Source organism: Prinia subflava, chromosome 3 (genome assembly GCF_021018805.1).
Source record: "Prinia subflava isolate CZ2003 ecotype Zambia chromosome 3, Cam_Psub_1.2, whole genome shotgun sequence".
Lineage (NCBI taxonomy): Eukaryota > Metazoa > Chordata > Aves > Passeriformes > Cisticolidae > Prinia > Prinia subflava.
In genome coordinates, this window is record NC_086249.1 from 72,682,594 (window position 1) to 72,702,292 (window position 19,699).

Sequence of the window (19,699 nt, forward strand, 5' to 3'; positions counted from 1 at the left end):
AGAGGACTTTCCACATTTTGAGCAAAGGCAGTGATTGTTTAGTGATGCAAATAGGGAGATTACAAACTGAGATTTCTATTTCTGTTACTGGTTTGTGATCTTGAAACACCAGAATCTCTGCTTCTAATTTCCTCCCATAGCTCTACATGTGGACTGACTTGAAACTTCCAAAATTTAGTTCTGATTTTTTTTAGCAAGATAAAATGTGCCTGGTGCTGACCTTGGATACAGCCAGTGCAGATGCATTGAATTACTTGAACAAACCACAGGTAGCATAAACGTAATTTCTGTCTTCCTGGATACAGAACCAGGAAGGATACGTTTCAGCCTGCACAGCTGAAATTAGAACAGGTGAAAAACTGACCAAAGCTTTATGGCAACATCTTTGCAGAGGCTGTGTGAGCAGGAGCATGCAGCACACTGAGCTGTGTTACATTCTGGTGCTGGGGGGACTTGGCATCATGAAACTGATACCACCAGAAAAAGCAGATGTTTGCAGTGTTTTGTTTGTCTGACATAGCAACAACAACCCATTGATTTCCAGAGGCTTAACTTTGTGCAAAGGTTTCCTCCCTGCTCTGCCAGCCATTTTCTACAATAGCTTCCCGTACCACTTTCTGAAGAGCACTGAAAAGGAGGTAGAAGAATCTCTACTGCCTTATGCACAGCTGAAAATCTTTTGAAACACCTTCAGGTTTCACAGCATTTTTCTCTGCTGCATTAACTCTACTCACCAGCCTTGGTCTTCACATCTTAAAAATGGCTAATGAGAAGGAAAATCAAGATTTGTTTATCTATTTGTCTTATGGTAATGAATTTTCTGCTTCAGAAGTAATGCTGGGCAGGAGAGGATGCATTAAGAGGGTGACAAACGTGCATCTGACCCAACAAGTTCTGTTCTCACCCAGTGCTTTTGCAGTGAATTTTTTAAACTCAGCACAATGGGATTTAAGAAAAACTCAGCTCAGCACACCAGTTTTGGCAACAGTTGAATGTCAAGTTTATGCTGTTCTTGCACATACCTCTTTGCCTTTAATTACAAATAATAATTTATATAATTTTTATTTTTTATACCACTCCTGAAGTTTCCTGTAAGTTTCCAAATATGTTTAAATACCAGTGTAATTCACAATTTAACCTATATTGTATTCTCCCCTGCACTCAGCATTTGTTCAATTAAGCATTTGTACAATGTACAAAGGATTTTAAAGTATAGAAGATGAGATTGATACACACAACTATTTGCTATATAAACAAAACCTAATACTGTTTAAGTTTAATTAGATAAGGTTTACATCACTTAAGTTTTTACATCCTTTTTCAAGTGTTCTAGTTTATCATGTGGGAAGGTAAAAATCAACACTTGATATCAACTTGATCAAATTCTCAGGCATATGGCTTTCAGACCCTTCATTATTTAAATATCATTCATTTTGTGTGGAGCTTTTTTAGAGCTCAGAAATATGCCTTAGTAGAGAATGGAAGAGTGGAAGAAAATGATTACCTATACATCCTCAGAAGTATATTCCTTCAGAAGCTTAAGTTGGATTTTTTTTTCTTTTTTTGCACTGAGAGGAGGATGCATTTTTATGTTGCCATGAGTTCTTTATTGTGTTCTTGAACTTGTTTTCAAGAAGCAAAGATCATTCATTTACGCTGCCATCCTTAAACACTGTTTGGAGAATGTCTGAGAAAGGCCTGCTGTTGCTGGAGAAGTCAAGAGGAGTAGCCATGAACTGGTACCTGATCTCCTCCAAACTATGCAGGAAAGGTTGCTGCACTTTTCCCACAGAAAGGTGCTTTCTGCAAATGAAAACCCACCACAACTAATTTCCCAACCACTATTGCTGTATTGGTGATCCAATAAGGCAACATTCATGCTAGATTTAGTTATATTCTTTGTTAGATACAACTGCCTACACCTCATGTTAAAATGCAATCAATCTAAGACCTGCTCAGTTATTTCCATTTCTTTACAAAGACTGGGAAAAAAGGAACTGGGAGTTCCAGCAGGCACAATGAATGAGCAATAGGAAGCACAACTCCATAGTTCATGTTAAGGGATTTCCTGCCTGAGGTTTTTCAGCTAATTTCAGCTGCAGCAGTATGTGGTAAAGGAAAATGGTCTTTTGGGTAGGGCACATGCACTCTGCCAGAGAGAACTTACACCCAAGCTGAAACTTTAAACAAAGCACATTCTACACCCTCAGATAGAGGAAACAGCAAAGCGCACAGAACAAAGATGCTTATGACTCATGAAACAGATGAATGGAGTTTTACTGGCATGCCTAGTTTGAGTTGAATATGAAGGATAAAAAATGCCTCAGACCATCCCTGGTGAATTAAGCAAATGATGGATTCAGCTGTCATTATGCTTGCTGCTCATATTTGGAAGTCGATTTCTGCTGGAATTTGTCATATCTGTTGTTTTTCTTCATAAAATCTTCTTTTGTGTAGCCAGTAACTGTGGATCAAAAAGAAGGCATGCACACATACAAAAGCTGTGGGTTGTATTTTAATAGGGATCCCTACTGCTTATCATTGCTGGTTTATGTAATTGTCTGGAAAAGGTCAGCATAGTTTGTGCTGTGAGCAACTGAAGCTGAAAATTTTTGTGCCTTTTTTTTCCCCCTCTGCACTGGACTTGTAATCTTTTGACTAAATGCAGTTTGAAAAAGGAACTGTAGGAAAAAATTACTGAATTACAGCCTGAAGCTATTGCACCTTTCTTCTTAAATTGTTGTGAATCTTACAAACAAAGCTGCTCCCAAATAACACTCGGTCACAAAATATTTAGTTTAAAGACCAAACATTTTCAGATCTTTAGCTCCAAGGCAAGTCCCACAGTGCTTGGCTGGATTGTTTCAGTATCTCTCTTATAAATTCTGTGCTAGGATATCTATAATTTTGATTTTGTTTTCTTTGGTACATACTCAAACAGTCATATTCAGAGTGAATTTTTCATGTTGATTATACTTCTCTAATTATTTGTGTGGATCTTGCATATAATTGAAAATATTTTCTTTGCTTTGAACATTGTGTTGTTCAAAGCAGCTGACTGGTTGCTTAAATACATCTCAGATGAGGACAGGGCTAAGGCAGTGTTCCTGCTGTTGGCTGGGTGAAGTCAGCCTCTGCTATCAAGGGGAAAATCAGGAAGAAGAATTCAATGTCAGCTTTTATTTGGATTTCAGAGCACTCTAGAAGAAGGCTCTGAGAGTTTTGGGCATGGGCTTGGTCACTGAGGTTCTGGGGATGGAAGTCAGCCCTTGTGTTATATTGAGGAGAAAAGCTGACATGTCACCTGCAAAGCCAAGGCAACCTTTTGTTCTTTTCTAGAAATGGGGAACCAGACGAGATCACTGGCAGTGGTACTATGATGTAGAGCTGCAATCTGAGGAAACATAGAGCAAAGGCAACAGGATGAAACTGAAAATAGTCTAGGGAAGACATTGGCAGAGAACATTTGGGTTCTTCAGCAATTTCCCCCCTTACTATTAAATATGGAATGGATGGAATGCAAAAGATTTTATTCCAGTGTTCCTGAAAAAAGCAGTATTAATTTCTTCAAATTACAAGGCTATATGTTATTCCTGCTGTCTGTCTTTGGGAAAGTAGGGAGATAAATATGCACAACAGAAAGACTCTTGAATCATCATGAAAACATGCACTTTCTTCTCAAACAGATGAAAAAAATCCATCAATAGTTGCCCAAGCTGCGTTTCTACCAGGGGAACCTGGGAGTGATTTCCACCCCTTGGCTTCAGATGTGCCTCTTTGCACCATTTCTGTATTGAGTAAGGTGAAGACCCAGATATACATCTCTCCCGAGAACTTAAGTGTGGGTGATAGTTGCAGGATTTTTCAGGAGATCCCATAATCAGGGTGACTGGGAGTCATAATATGTTGTGGTCCTGCTGTGGAGTATGTCTATCCTTTGAGGTAAATATAGTACAGATGCTCAGAAATTGAAGGCATGTTTATTACATAAGGAGTTCATCTACCCAAGTAAAGAGAAAATAATATCTAGGAGACTTGCCTTGTAATTGCAGGAGCAGTTGTAAGGAGTACCCTTTTGACATACCTGATGTTGCTTTCATAAAATATTTAAAGAAACATGTAAGTAATGAGCTGTAACCAAAATAAGTTTTACTTCTGAAAGCACTTTTTGTTAGTGAAGAGATCTGCCAGATTTACTCAGAGCAGCAGAAGCTGCAAGCCAGCTGTCCCACCAGAATTAAACTAGAAGTGAAGTCTTTGTTTCACTAGAGTCTATGTACTTGTTTGTCTTTTATTCCCTCTTTGCAGCCTTGTTTTGCCCCAAGTTGGACACAATAAAGTAGGTTAATTATTCATATTTGAATTTTGTTTCATAATGAGTATGGCTTCCTGGGAACAGGACACCTGTGTATACATTAATTTCATTTAGAGAATAAATAAACCTATAAATAGGGCAGGCAATCCTACTTTCCCTTTACCTCCTCTTAGATTTTTCTTACCAGTATCAGGCATTTGCATGGAAGAGGCTACAGAGGTGCAAAGGCCAGATGAAATGCTATAACAGCCCCTGCTGCACTCGTGAAGAGGAATATCCTTCAGCAGATGTTAGTCAAGACCACTGTAGATAACAGAGCTGCAGAGGTGATCTAGGTGACCTAATCTAGGTGTCGCTTCTCCTACCAAAGCCATAACATTCAAGAAAATACAGAAAGCTAAAATCTCAGTGTGGGCAGCAGAGTGCAATCTAGAGTTTGTCCTAGCAGGATGCTTTTCTTGGGAAAGGGAAAAATAAAAAGAAAAAGAGGGCCATTGACTTAGACTGCAGGTGTAGGAGGTAGGTGGGCTCCTGTAGCCCTATAGTGCCAGGGACAGTCGTGCACTGATATGCAAAGGAGTCCTGCACGGTGGGTAGTCAGTGCTGTTGGTGATGTCTTCCTGTTGCCTCCTGAGCTTGTCTGAATAAATTTGTGCCCCAGAGGAGAAACCAGAAGGAAATGTAGACATAGAATTTAATTCTCTGTGCATGAGGGAACAAGGCTGGAATCTGCATAAGGAACAGGGAGGATCTGAAATTAGTCATGACACAAAAAGGCTTTTGTGTGATATAACCAGCTCATCTGTGATTGCTTAGACAGCACTTCAGCTGTCCTAAAACTGCCTGCTGGGGACCAAATGCTAGCTTTTGTCAAAAGATCAAATGCTAAATAACAAAAATCAACATGTCAGATGTTGATTGTCTGGAAGTGACTGAGAGTATGGCAAGACAAAATATCAGAAAAGGGCAGTCTTGTCTAAGTCAAACTGGAAGTAAAGCAAGGGTGGGAGTGGCAAGTGTTAGTTAGTCATCAGTATTTTCTGCACTCCTGCTACACTGGCAGATCCCAGCTGCCTGCTTAGGCCAGATGCAGCTGTGCAGGGCAGGGTACAGCCCCCAGCTGCATCTGTGGAGGGGTTTGAACTTTCTGGCTGAACAAAGATTGAACTTTCTTCCCTTCCTCCAGAGAGCTTCACTCATCAGTAGAGCTGATGTGGAGTATATGTTCTCCTGGCAGGGTGGAGGACCTGACTTCTCTCAGGAATTCCACATGCTCTGGATTTGGTAAAATACTTCAGAGCAAAACCTCAAAACCTTAGTCAAGACGGACTGTTTTCTGAGTCCCAGCTGGTACTGACTAAATGTCTGCTGAATGGCTCCATACCAAGCACTACAGTTTATCTTATCGTCCCCTCAGAAGGAGATTTGCTCCATTGTGAAACTATGTGTCTTAAAATTTCTATCAGTTAAGTCTTTGAGAGCCTTTTAACCAGCAGAAACCTGGAGTACTACACTGGCTGATTGGATTCTGACCTATCAACAGTGAGAAAACATTGCTAATCTTTTCATAGGCTGTGATTTATTTACTCATAGAGGCTAAAAAACAGATAACAGGAATTTGTGGGCCAGCCATTTGAGATTGCATACTCAACAAACTCCAAATAAATAAGCCTAGACCATAAAATTAGCCAAGGTGCAGTATTTATATTTCTCTTCTGCAGTATTTATGTATGGCAAAACTCTAACTCCTACAGCACCTAGGATTTGTGAAGAATCTTTACTATTTAAATCTCTAGCCTTGCAGCATGCAATAGATGGTCTCTGAAGAGATCTGAAGATAGCACAGCTGTAGTCCTGAGGCTTCCTATTTTCACTGTTCCTAGACGCCATCCAAATAACAAAATTTATTACCACCTGATAATACAGAAAAATCATAGGTAATTTGGCTTTGTTGTTTGTTTGCGTTATTTTCATCTTAGATATTGGGTTTAGAAGAAAATCTTACAAAAACCATGTCTAAGAATGGACTTCCAAAGGGAGAAAGGGGATCTGTTGCCCAGTAGACTTCTTATTGGATGTTCCAGCCTTTCTTGTCTCAAACTGGAGCTAAGCTAGTTTTGTGCTTCTGGGAGGAGCATGCAGCACACTGAGAAGAAAACAAAAATACTGCTCTTAGCTAATAGGATATTAAGTAACAGCCTAGGTTCTTGGGAGCATTTGCAAGCCAAAAACTTTGTGCTTGGGGCAGGGTTAGGCGGTAGCAATTTCCACTGCAGTTGGTCAGATCCTTTCAGCTCATGGAAAATCATAATATGTAAACATTCCTGGGCCTCCAGCTCTTCTATGCATGCATGGCTTTCTGGTGGATTGATACTGTTGAGGCTGGTGAAACACAGTACTAAAAATATATTTTAAAGCTACAATGACAGGGTTTTAGCAGATTTTTAGTACTAACAGCACTGAGTCCAAGCTTTTCTAGTCCTCTTTTAAATGTAATGTTTTGTAAGTGTGATTCATAGAAATGGAGTCCTAAACATGTGCCTATTTAAATCTCTGGCTTTATCTGGCCCTAGCCTCTGGAATCCTGAAATATTTGTCTGTTACAGTTGTACAAGTAAGGCAAATCCAAGTCAAACATCCTAGGACCTGTTATTCTTTCCACCTCATGTCCACGTAATTAAGTAAAAAGCTAAGAGAATAGTTACACCAAATTATAAAAAAGTTCTGCCGAGTAAGCATGCCCATCTGTCTTCTGTTTGCGTGCTATGACTCACAGATGTCTGGAAATCATCCCACTTCCTGCCTGCCCTGAAAGAGAGGTTTTTACAATTAGAATGTAGCTACCTCCTTTTAGAGTTAGTTTTCATTACTGTGCAGAGAAATCATTCTAGAGAAAAATAAAATGGATGTAATTTGCTAACTAGTTAAAGAAGAATGCAAAGTCAAAAGGTATACTTACTTACTTACTTATCTTTTATCTTTTTCTGTATGTCACTTCTGTGATGCTTTCAAAATCCTTCTGGAGTAGTAAGACATGCTATATCTGCAGTTCCTCTTTGTCTGTGTGGTCCCCACCTGGATACAAGGCTGGTGAGGGAGCTGGTGCAAGAGCTCACTGAGCCACTTTCCATCATCTACCGGCAGTCCTGACACACCAGGGAGGTCCTGGTTGACTGGACCTTAGCAAGTGTGGCCCTCATCTACAAGAAGGGTCAGAGGGAGGATTAAGGAAGCTGCAGACCTATCAGCCAGACCTTGATGCTGGGGAAGGTCACGGAGCAGATCATTTTTTGTGCCATTATGAGCACATGCGGGACAATCAGGGATCAAGCCCAGCCAAAATGGGTTTAGGAAAGGCACATCCTGTTTGACCAACCTGATCTGCTATAACAGTGTGACTCATTTAGTGGATGAAGGAAATGCTGTAGATATTGTCTGCCTGGAAAATTTAGTAAAACTTTCACATCATTTCCCACAGGATACTCCTGGAGAAACTAGTAGTCCATGGCTTGGACACATGCACTATTCATTTCATAAAAACTGGCTGGATGGCTGGGCCCAGAGAGTGATGGTGACTAGAGTTCCATCCAGCTGGCACATGGTCACCAGTGGTATTCCCCAGGGCTCAGTGTTGGGGCCAGTCCTGTTTCATGTCTTCATCACTGATCTGAATGAGGAGATCAAGTGTGCCCTGTCAGTTTGCAGATGACACCAAGTTGGGCTGGAGTGTTGAATCTGCAGGAGTGTATCTTCATACGCTCTGCAGAAGGATCTGGGTTGATGGGTCAAGGCCAATGGTGTGAGGTTCAACAAGGCAAAGTGCTGGGTCCTTCACCTCAGTCACAACAACCCCATGCACTGCTGCAGGCTGGGGGCAGAGTGGCCAGAAAGCTGCCCAGCAGAAAAGGAGCTGTGTGTGTATGTTAACAGCTGGCTGGACATGAGCCAGCAGTGTGCCTAGATGGCCAAGAAGGCCAGTGATATCCTTCCTGGCTTGTATCAGCAATTAGTATGTGTTCCCAAAACACAAGAGAAAGCATTTTGTAAATATTTACTACAAGTACATTGTTAGCACTTGATTAATATGACTGAACAAGAGACAAACTTTATTGTTATTCTGTTTAATGTTGTGGTCCTTGTTAATTTACGCGACTTTGTTTTCTGGAGGCAAAAGGACACATAAAAAGAGTTTAAGCAGTTTAGAGAACAAGGTTATCCTTGCAGCTAGAATAACTGCTTTGTTTTTCAGTAAGATGATAATTCATGAACACTCCCACTAGATGAGTGGGAAATTAGGAAGATATTGTGCAAAACTTTCCATATAGATAGATGGAATGTGTCAAGTAGAACAACCTACCATTTGATAGATGATGGTTTTCAAAGAGATCACTGCATTCACCTCGCTGGATTTGTGTTGGAAGAGCCAGATGAAGTTGATGGTGTTCTACGTGCTACACATGAAAAGTTTATTGGAAGGCTCAGAGAAGGAGCATTTCCAGCCACAGACTTGCTACTGAGGTACCAGCTAAGTCAGTTTTGTATACTGTCCGTGTTGGAGCTCAGCAATGCACAATCAAGGAAATGTTAATGTCCCAAAAACCATTCCCTTGCAAACAGTCCATAATCTAAGGACTGTTTTCTTTAGCCACAGATACATTGTTTTTGTGGCCAACTTCAATAAGCATTTAAGCTAACACAGCAAGGACATAAGTAATTACTAGTGTAAGCAGCTGCATGAAACAGCTTGGGTAGCTTTTCAGATAAAGAGAACTGCTAGTGAAAATGCTGATAGATACTGACATTTGTTCTCAGATGGTGACCTTTCCTTCTGTGGTGTTATTTAGTTGAACTTGAGAATTTGGAATAACATCCTTCCTTTCAAATGAGGGAAGGGGTAAAATGCATCCATTAAAGATGATCAGCAAGTGCAAAATAATCTTCATAGCTTCATGACTACTGCTTCCCCCTCCCTGCAAGCCATCCATTCCTGACGTCTGTGGTTCTGAAAGAGTGATGATTCATTAGTGTGTCCTTGACACTCAGTTGTTTTACAAACAGGACTAGTTTTGTAATCGCCTAGGATTTCCATAAAAAGAGGGTGAAAACAACTTCAATTAATGTATTCTATTCTCTCACAGTATTGTGTAACAGCTTGGCTTTTGGTATGATACCGATGGAAACTCCAAATCTTTGGTAACTGAATTTATTGTTCTCTCTCCTGCAGGATTTCTTTGCTGTGCAGTCAGTATATTGAACATATTGTAACAGCTTTAAATGAAGGAAAACTTTTTAAAAAAATTGTCTATGAATAAGATTTTTTCCACTGTCCTCCAAAAGTACATTAAAGTCTTAAGTGTGTTCATAGTACTTTTATGCAAAACAATTCTTCATGCTTTTTTCTTGGAAAAAAAAAAGTTGTGCCTTCCTGGTAAAATATATGAAATCTGACTAATAAAAGGCAAGTAGACCATTCTCCTTAGTCCTGCAGCGCTCAGAGCAGAAAGTAAATGTTGGAAAGAGCTGCCCTAAAACTAGTGGTACATGTTGGACTCTTGTTTGCTGTTTCACTAGAGCTCTGAAGGCACTGGCTTCAGCAACTTTAATAGACACCATGAAAGATATTTTTTGAAAAAAATGGCAAGGTGTGATTGCTTACCTTAATGCAAGTAGTACTCTATGATTTATCTTTTCTATAGAATGAAAGTGCAATTATACTACTGATCTCTTACTGTGTTTCAGGCTCACAATGCTCAGGCTCTGCAGGTGATGCACTCAAGAAATGTTCACACGTGGCTGCTTGGGAATGGTGCCAGTGTGTGCCAGCATCCTCAGAGTCTTCTGAAATACCACGACTCTCACACATCCACAGACTGGCATGCTCACTGTGGAAGATGAGGGTCTGCATATGAGGGCTTGTTTCTCAAATCTCCCTACCTTCCTTGTGGAGATGTGACATATCAGAGGTGCATAAAAAATGCTTTTGAGAGAATTATGAGATTGGCATATTCATACTTTTCACCTTTGTCCCTGACTTAACACAATTAATGAAACGTCATCTTCATATTGGCTCGAATTATCATTCTGACACAGGTATTTAAAAGAAATTCCAGTTCTACTTTTTATCATACCCAAGTCATTATTCATACAGACTAGATAAGAACAAGGACTGTCTCTTTTTGTGTTTGTATGTGAGGGTCTTGTATTCACACTCACTACTACAGGGAGAAACATTTGGGAAATGACTGGCACACAGCAACAGAAAACAATAGGTCTTTTTTTGCTGTTTATAAGATGAACTCTTTTACAATCATAATGAAAATTCTGACATTGCAAACACAGAATCACAGAATCATTGAAGTCAGAAGGCATCTCTTGAAATCATCTAGTCAACCCCCCATCTGAAGCAAGGTCAGCCAGAGCAAACTGCTCAGGACAAGCCCCAAACTGATCAGCAAATGATACTGGATTATTAAAATACTATAGTAGTTGATTAAAATCATGTACTTTGTCTTACCAGATTCTGTACTTAACATTCATGATTCCTGTTTGTAACTATTTTTTTGAAACCATGACAATGAAGAGTTGTATTGAGAAAAAAAAAAGGTCTGTTCTTAATCACCTGATTCCAAGAGGTGACATTTTACAGCAAAAAAATACAGAGATTTTTGAATTATGCAAACAGCATATCACATCTGTTCTAGACTCCATACAAAGCTATATAGAATCTAGAACTAACAGCCAGCCCTTGAGCAGAGCAGTGGGTATGAATTAACTCCCTGTACTGTGAAAATAATGTATTTTATAATCAAGAACTTCCTCAGGCTTTGCTCATCTCAGGACAATTAGAAACTGTTGTAGGAAGAATCCATAGCTGATCTCAGCTGCCATCATGGCTTTTTAATGAAAAGAGCACTCCACTTTTTCTTGGCAAGGATGGATTTCTTCAGAAACAGCAGAGGAGAGGGAAATGTTGATGAATTACTTTGAAATCTGCAAATAGTTATACGCATTCTATGCTTTCCTTTTCTGGAAGCTTCAAATTCTTTCTTATGTCATTTGCATTTCCATCACATGACTTTCAGTGATTCATTCCCATCTCCTGTTTGCCATAACTCTCCTTTCACCCTCCTTGTTTGCATCTACCGCACCCTGAGGTTGTTTGTTTTTAAAATAACATGTTCTTACTCATTTAAGTACTCCATAAAGATCCTGGAGACAGGAGATTTTTCCTACTCATGTGAGTAATGTCACAAGCATGATGTATCTAGGATTTTCAAAGGATCCAAACAGGTTGATTTCTTAAAATTATGAACAGGTAGAGCCAGAAGATTTGTTGGCTGGTTGGGTTTTTTTTTCAAAGATCATCTGATGGGCTTGGTTTGGCTGCAAGGATCAGTAGGGGCAATTGATTTAGAGATTTGCTCCTCTAACTTTCCTACAAGCATACTATGTCATTTCTGAGAAAGCTGACACTGTTTTAAAATTTCCCATGGGTACTATGAATTCCTTCGCCTCACATCATATTGCCAGCTACCAGTAGGCATCTATCAAGGGTCCTATCCAACAAGATGCTATTGACCTTGAAAATGGCTTTTTGTGCCTTTTTAAAGCAAACCTGATCTGACTTTACAAGATGACCTAGAGGAGGTTTTTTACCAAGAGTGGGTTTGCTTCTGGTAGGTTATTTTCTACTTGTATTTATTTGCAGATACAGGGCATCTTATTTTGGGCTTTGTTTAGAGAAATATATCTTCTTCTAAAAGCTTCCTCTTCTAAAACCTCATTTTCTGTGTATTTTCTTCAGTTTTTCCAAATAGAACCTCTACAGATTAACACTGCTTTAATGCATAGCTCCACAATACATAAAGGAGAGAGTCGTGAGAGATCTGCTAATATTCTTATTTTCTCTGTAGCTCTGGTACAGGACTATTGCACTGCTGAGCTGAGTGTTTTCTTTGCACTGGTACTGGCAGCCCTCCCATCCATAACTGTACTGTAGGGCTACATAACCTCAAGAGGCTTCTAGGTTGAACAGAAGCACATGGGGCAGGGGTGCAGAGTCCAGATAAAAATGAGAAAAATGGCCACCAAGTAGTTAATTTTACATGGTGATCAAGATTGCTGAAATTAATTTGGATTTGTTTTGGACTGTTTAGTTCTGTGTATTATTTTTTTTTTAATGTTTACATTCTTGGGTTTTTTTTCTTGAAAATAACCATATTAAAACCAATCGATAAAATCTGAACTTTGCAAGTAGAAGTTGATTAGTTAATAGAAAGTGGATATTGACCAAAAGACATGGCTGTGTTAGAGTTGAATGAACAGTGGGAAAATTAGAAATTATAATCAATAAACACTCACTATAAAAAAAATTGTCAATTTTAATAGAAAAGTTTTATAATAAAGTTTGTGATCTGACAAGTGAAATTAAAAGACAACCTCCCAGTGTTTCTGAAGGAGTCATGATACTTCAAATCACAAGAGCAGACATCCTGGGTTTGGCTGGGACAAAATTAATTTGTTACAGTGCTGTGTTTTGGATTTTTGTTGCTCAGTAGTGCTTAGCCTAAGTCAAGGACTTTTAAGGCTCCCATACTCGCTGCCAGTGTGCAGGTACAGAAGCAGTGAAGAGGCAAGGACAGCTGGTCCAAACTGGCCAAAGGGATATTTCATACCATAGAATATCAGTATATAATCTGGGAGACTTGGAAAAGAGAAGATGATCACTTTGTGGGGACAGGCTGGACATCAGTCGGCGAGTGCTGACAATTGTATTGTGCATCACTTGTCTTTCTTTGTTTTTATTCCTCCTTCCCTCTCTCTATCTCCTTTTCTCTCCATTACAATTACTTTGATGATTATTATTAATTGTATTTTACTTAAAGTATTAAACTGTTCTTATTTACTGATGGGTTTCATCTTTTTCTGATTCTCCTCCCCATCCCACTGGGGGTGGAGAGACAGTGACTGTGTTAGTGACTGCAGTTATGCCATGACAGCAGTGCAGTAGAAAACAGACTGGACTTCCTGGCTTTAAGGAAGAAAACACACCTATGTGTTGACTGATATCTTCACTCAGATCCTTTTCCATTATTTATTGCCAGGAAGCTGGAATGTATGACCTAATTCCTGGAATGGGTCCTTCACTTTTCCTGTTAAGAATACCTTGTCCAATGGATGTAAATCTTAAGGAAGGTTTTTGAATTCTCTCAGAAATCAGAAAGAAAGCTAAGCAAAGTTCCTTTTCTTCAGCTCCTTGTTCCAGGTCTGCTTCCATCATTTTTCCTCTGGGCAGTGCTCCTGCCCTGCTTCTCTTTTCAATACCACTTGAGTCTTCCAAAGTTTCATCTTGTTTCCATCTGACTCAAAGGAACATAATGGATGCAGAAGCCTGAGAGAAAGATTAGTGAGCTGCTTGTGTCCTTTTCTCTCATCAGACAACTTGCAGTTGGATATAGTTGGTGCATTGAACACATCTTGTCCTTTACAAACCTGAAAACTGTGAGAGATCTTGGTTATAAACCAGAAAAATCCATGCTGCAAATTGCAGCTGTTCAGGAGCTGACCCACCAGCACTTCAGATCTCTGCTGTAGCAACAGGAAGACAGTTGGCTATGGCACAACACCCTGTCCCAAGCAAAGTAACCCTCACATGAGAGCCACCTGCATACAAACCACCCACTGAGCTCCCTTTTAAATGAATACACAGCTCCTGGGCCTCAGGGGGGAAGGAAGGGGCCTCTGGTCACTGTAGAGGCTGACATTTGTTGAGCCATGTTGTGTCTCTCCTCTAGAGGTGAAGATGCAGATGGTGACTTTTGACACAGTGGTGGGATGTGGCAAGTCACTGACAGGGTGATTTCAGTTTCCTTTCCAGCACACCTTTTCTCAGAGAGCAGGCAGTGGAGGGGCAGGGTAGGAGACTACTTCTCACTCTTTCTTTCCCACATCTCCTCAAGGGACATCTTGAAGTGCCCCTACCTTTGTGGTCACACTATGTACTTATGGCTTGAAGAGATCACCTCTAGCATATTTTAATAATAGTATATTAATGTTTATTAATATATGTTAATATATATTTATGAAAGGTGCTGCCAAAAGCAGTACAGACATGAATTTTATTAGTAAGCTGTGGCTACGTAAAATGTGCATGTGACCTGTTCAGTGGCCCCAGAGCATACTGAGGTTATCAGGAAGATACAGCTGGCAATGTTAGATCTCCAATCAGGAAACACTCTTAAGAATGTTGAAGATAACAGAGGCATTCTGTTGGGGAAAAAAGCAACCAGCCATTTTACAGAGGTCACATAACCCAATCATCTACAGAGCAGCTTGTAACAACCTGAACAGGCAGAGACTGAGTATTTAAGAAGCTGATGAAAACCACTAGTTATGCATACACTTTTGCTTCAGCCCTGGGTATGCAAAAATGTTCACTTGTTACCTTGTATTGCTTACACATCAGTGTTAGAACATCATGAGGGGGAACAAATAACCCTTGTTTATATGCTTCCCAAGGCTCTGTTGTACTTCAAATACAATTGCCTGTCTTACGTATAAAATGAAAAATCCCTATTTCCAGCCAGGTAATTTTTCCTTGAGCTAAAGAGGTAAAGGGGCCTCAAAATTAGGTGATGACCTAATTGTCTTTGCATTTGTCATTACTGGTGATTGTAGGGCCTACATGACAAACGCTGATGGCTCATATAATGAGTGAGGATGCACTGAAAAATAATCATGATTCATTTGCTTTTTTCTTACAGAAAGTTATTTCACACAACAGCCACGAGGGGAGAGTCACAGGAAGGGAACAGCTGTTAACAAGCCTTTAACAAATCACTTTAGTGGTCTTTTAGGTGAGACTTAAGAAGAGTGATGGAGGGAGGAAACTATTTAGAATTTTGTACAGCAAAATCTTGTTAAGAGAGATCCAGGAGAAGATAATCTGTTCTTTCTTTTATAAATACAACAATTATGAATTTACTATCATGCATCACAAGGCCAGTGCTTAATTAGATGTGCAGTCTCAGATGCAGAGTAGGACCTGTAATAAAGGACTAGCTGCTGAGCCAGATGGGATGTCATGTTAACACTAATACCCACTCCTTGGAGAACAAGTAAAGAGCAAAACGACACACAGTCAGAGTGCTATGCAATCACTGTAATGAATGCATATTCCCAAGGAAATCATCACTAGATTTTTTTTTTATAAGACCTTTTTTTTTTTTTTTTATCTTTTTTATGTGCAGCTGTAGCAGAGATATAGCAAGACTGAGTTTAACAGAGGTGAATGCCTCTGTTGGTTGGAGAAACAAAAGATCTGCTCTACTAACATTTATTTTGGATGAGCTCAGCTTACAATTATACAAATTCTTCTGTATTCAGCCTTTGAACTTGGCATTTTCATCTAACTGGCTTTAAAAGCAAAACTTGGCTCTAGGTAGCACTTGATATTCAACAACTTCACAAATCTTTCGGTAACTAGGCTGTAAGGAAATCACAGAAGCAAAAGGTGTTGCTAACAATAAGGAGTGATAAAAATATCTCTTTGGAAAATGAAGTTAAAAGAGATAGATATCTAAAGAAATGAAGAATAGTAAGTATCTTCTGCTCATAAAGTTTCCCTTTCTCCTTTTTCCCCTACCCCAGTTTTTCAAGCAGTAGTAACATTAGCTTCTGGTTATCATGTTGTTGAATCTTCCTTTTCATTAATTCCTGGCTCATCTTCTTCTGAACCATGCCAAAATTTAACCCAGTGTAAAATTTTATGATGAGTTTGCAAAGTAGAAACTTAGCAGGGGAAGCTGATGTCAGCATCCAAAGGAGTGTATACAGTCCTGTTCATCTTTTAAGGGAGATTTTTGTGTGGTAGCTGCTCTGATCCAGCTCTGTGCATTGGAGATTAAATTAAAAAGAAAGAAACAAACAAAAAACCCAGCAAAAACCAAACACCAGCTAAAATGAGCAGAAAATCCACTTCCTCCATAATTCAGCCTCTGCTTTCCAAACTGTGATAAACGCCAATCACTCGCTTTTTGAAATTTATGAAAATTTAATAAAGAATAAAAATTGGTTACAAAAAAAAATTAATACAATAATAAAAGTTCAAAAAGTTTTCAGAGACAGGACAAATAATGAGACAATAAAAGCAAAGAAGGTAGCCCGGGCCACCCAAGACCCCCCCCCCCTTCCAGACAAAGGCTAGAGGGAGAAGGGCCCAGAACAAAGAGAAGTCTTCTTTTTTAAGCCTTCAGTTGATGACTATTCATATCTTACGTAAAACAAGTAATTTTCAGCTGTTTCTTGTCACAAAACTTTCTGTTAATTAAAAGAACGCATGAGAGCATACGTCCTTGAGAAAGTTAGGTTCTGTGGATAAGAGGCCATAAATTCTTCTTCACTAGAAGGTTTAGGGGCCTCTGTAAGGTTTAGGGGCCTCTGTGAATGTTATCTCTGTGCTGAGGAATTTTTCTTCTTGAGCAAAAAAAATATAACACACATACACAGCTTCTATTGTACTGACTTATTGTTAATTACAAAACTACATTCACTACATTATTCTAATGTTAATATAGTATAACTTTTCTATCTATCAGATTACATATAGTAAATATCTGCGTAGAGCCACACATACAATATGCCTATTTCACAAAACTGTAACTGCCTTCATGCCAAAGACTCACAGTTCTTTCTTCCAAAATTAACTTTTCTGGTGTTATAAACCCCACCTGCTTCCAACTGGAATACTGGTGAATTTTGAAGAATTATTTTAGTTAGAGCAGAAAGAAGAAAGTATACCTAGGCCAGTGCAAACAATATAACTTAATACTCTAGGTGTCATATCAGCAATGCACTCTTTTCCATCCCTTCTTTGTCATTGTTAAGAATACACTATGATGCCTCTCTCCCTGGCCCTTACAGTTTATATTCCACGTAAATAAAATCTCCCTTTTCCTGTGTATGCCTTTAGACTATCAATAAGTTGTACAAACTGACAAGTTTTTTAATAATGTTTTGAAATAAAATTTCCAGAAATAAACCCTGCCAGCTCTCCAAACTTCCTGTATCTTCATTCTTTTCTTCATACTTTTCAGCTAATGATATCACAAAACAGTGTTTTACATGGAGAAGCTGAGGAATGGTAAGCCTGCACGTGTTTGATGAAATCAGACACAGATCCAGGAACTGAAGTACAAGAGCTGTTCTGGCCTTTCAGCATATACTAGAAAAAAAAAAAGGAAAAGAAAAAAATGCTTTCTACCAGAAATGGAGCATTTGTCATATGCTGAAAACCTGACAAAAAACCCAGTGGCTATTAATTCCTTCTTTAATTTTACATATGAGGGAGTCTAAAGAAGACCAAAGGAAGCTGAAGCAACAATTAAAACCTGCATTGCAAAAGTCTCATCAGTATGCAGGAGGCTATCCTTTCATAGTAACACTCTCATTGCCATCTTTCAAATTTTGGTGTGGATTTTTAAAAAATAAAATGATAAAACTTCCTTGTCTTCAGAAAAGAGAGCATGTCTCCTGCAGATGCAGAGTGCAGCCTTCTGCCTTACTCTACCTCTGATTCTGCATTTTATTCAGTGAAATTTTAAATAAACTTCAGCAAAAGAGTTTTAGAGAACCTCATAGGAGCATATCTCACAGGCCATGAGTAACTCCTGTGATACAAGTGCTGTGAGAAGGACATTTGGACTTGAGCTCTCTCTGTATCCAGTAAGAGATTTGATATAGAAGACATGAAGAAAGGGTATGACCTTATACTCACACTTCTTTGAAAGACAGCTAAAGCCTTTCTAGCTAAAACAAAACAATATCTGCAGATTCCACACAGAGTTAGGAAGTTACCAGCATCTCCCTGTAGACAATGTTCATTTTATGTTTGTACTTTGAACACTGGCACCTGTGGCACCACAAAGTGCCTTATGCCCTCTGAAGATTGTTGGGACTTGTTGGGAGAGCTGCACAGGCAGCACTGAGCATTATGCTAAGTTCTCCATGTGAATGTTTCCCTCCCTACTGTTCAACTGAGCCATTTGTAAGAATATGGATGCAGGATACTCTTGCATACTGTTAGCCAGCAAAAGCAGTAAAGAGATGGGGTGCTTCTGAGTCCCTTGTCAATGAAAACCTGATGAAAGTATTCAGGATCTCTAATGTCACAATTAACAGCACAGAGCTGTATATAACACATCTCCTGTTGCAGTGGCACCCACAGTTAAGGTTCTTTTCTTCTTTTTAAAATGTAATTCCCATTGGTTCTTGCTACAAGACAGAAAAGAGACCCTTAGTCACTCACTGTGGGAAAAGCACATGGTAAAGGTTGGGAGCTGGCTAAATAAACTTTCAATGTGTTTATCAAATTTTCCTTCAGAAGTATTCCAAATCTTCATAATCTTAAATTAATACTGATAGATCAACACAAGGCAGTGCTCAGCTTTTCCAGTGCAAAGCTGTGAGCATCTTTCCAGCAGGGGAAAATGCACAGTTATGGACTTGCAGGGCAAACACAGCTGAAAAGTTCATTTTAATCAGGGTGATCTTTGTAGAAGACTCCAGTTTTTATTTTTTCAAGGCTGTGCAAACAGAAATTTTCAGTAATGTTAATCAAATTGTTAATGGTACTTTGTTAAGATGATAAAATTATTGTCTCAAAAGTAAAGACAAAAGTGGGGGTGGGGGGGTGGTGTGTGCACATTTTGCAGCTGCTAAATGCTGTCTTGTACCATTTGGGGATCTGCAGTGTGAAGTTACTCTTGAAAAGATTGGGGGATTTTCCCACTGGTCCTGGTATATCACTCTGTGCCCGGGGGGAACGGATCACTCCAGAGCAGCTATTTCCTTTGTCAGCATGCTGCTCTGTGGGAAGCCTCTTGCCTTGCTCACTGGTCACTGTTTCAGCCTAGCTGGTGTGATGTACCTGTTCTCCATTACTTTTTCTGTGCTCCATGATACAGGTGCTTCAAGAAATTGAAAGAATTCACCATCACATTGTTCCCATCGGAGAGGGAGATTGTACCCCTCACATTTAAGCAAAAAGCAACTGAGTTGCAGAGGAACCCAGGGAAAGCCTTCCCTCTGATTTGGAAATTCCAGCCTGAATCCTCTGCAGCCTGATTTTTTGAGAAAACCTGATGTTAGCACTCGGGTTTAAGGTGCAGTTTGCAAGAAGCAGGGTGCTAATACTCACAAATTTTGATGATAACATAATTAGAGACATACATAATTTCATATTCTGTGAGAATACTTCTTTAAAAAAGCACTGTAATAGTGTGCTGATACTTTGGTGACTCAGTTGGCTCCACTAGAGCATAAAACAGGTACTATATGAAGAACAAATTGCACCTGTTCTATCACATATTTATGGAAATTTGTTCT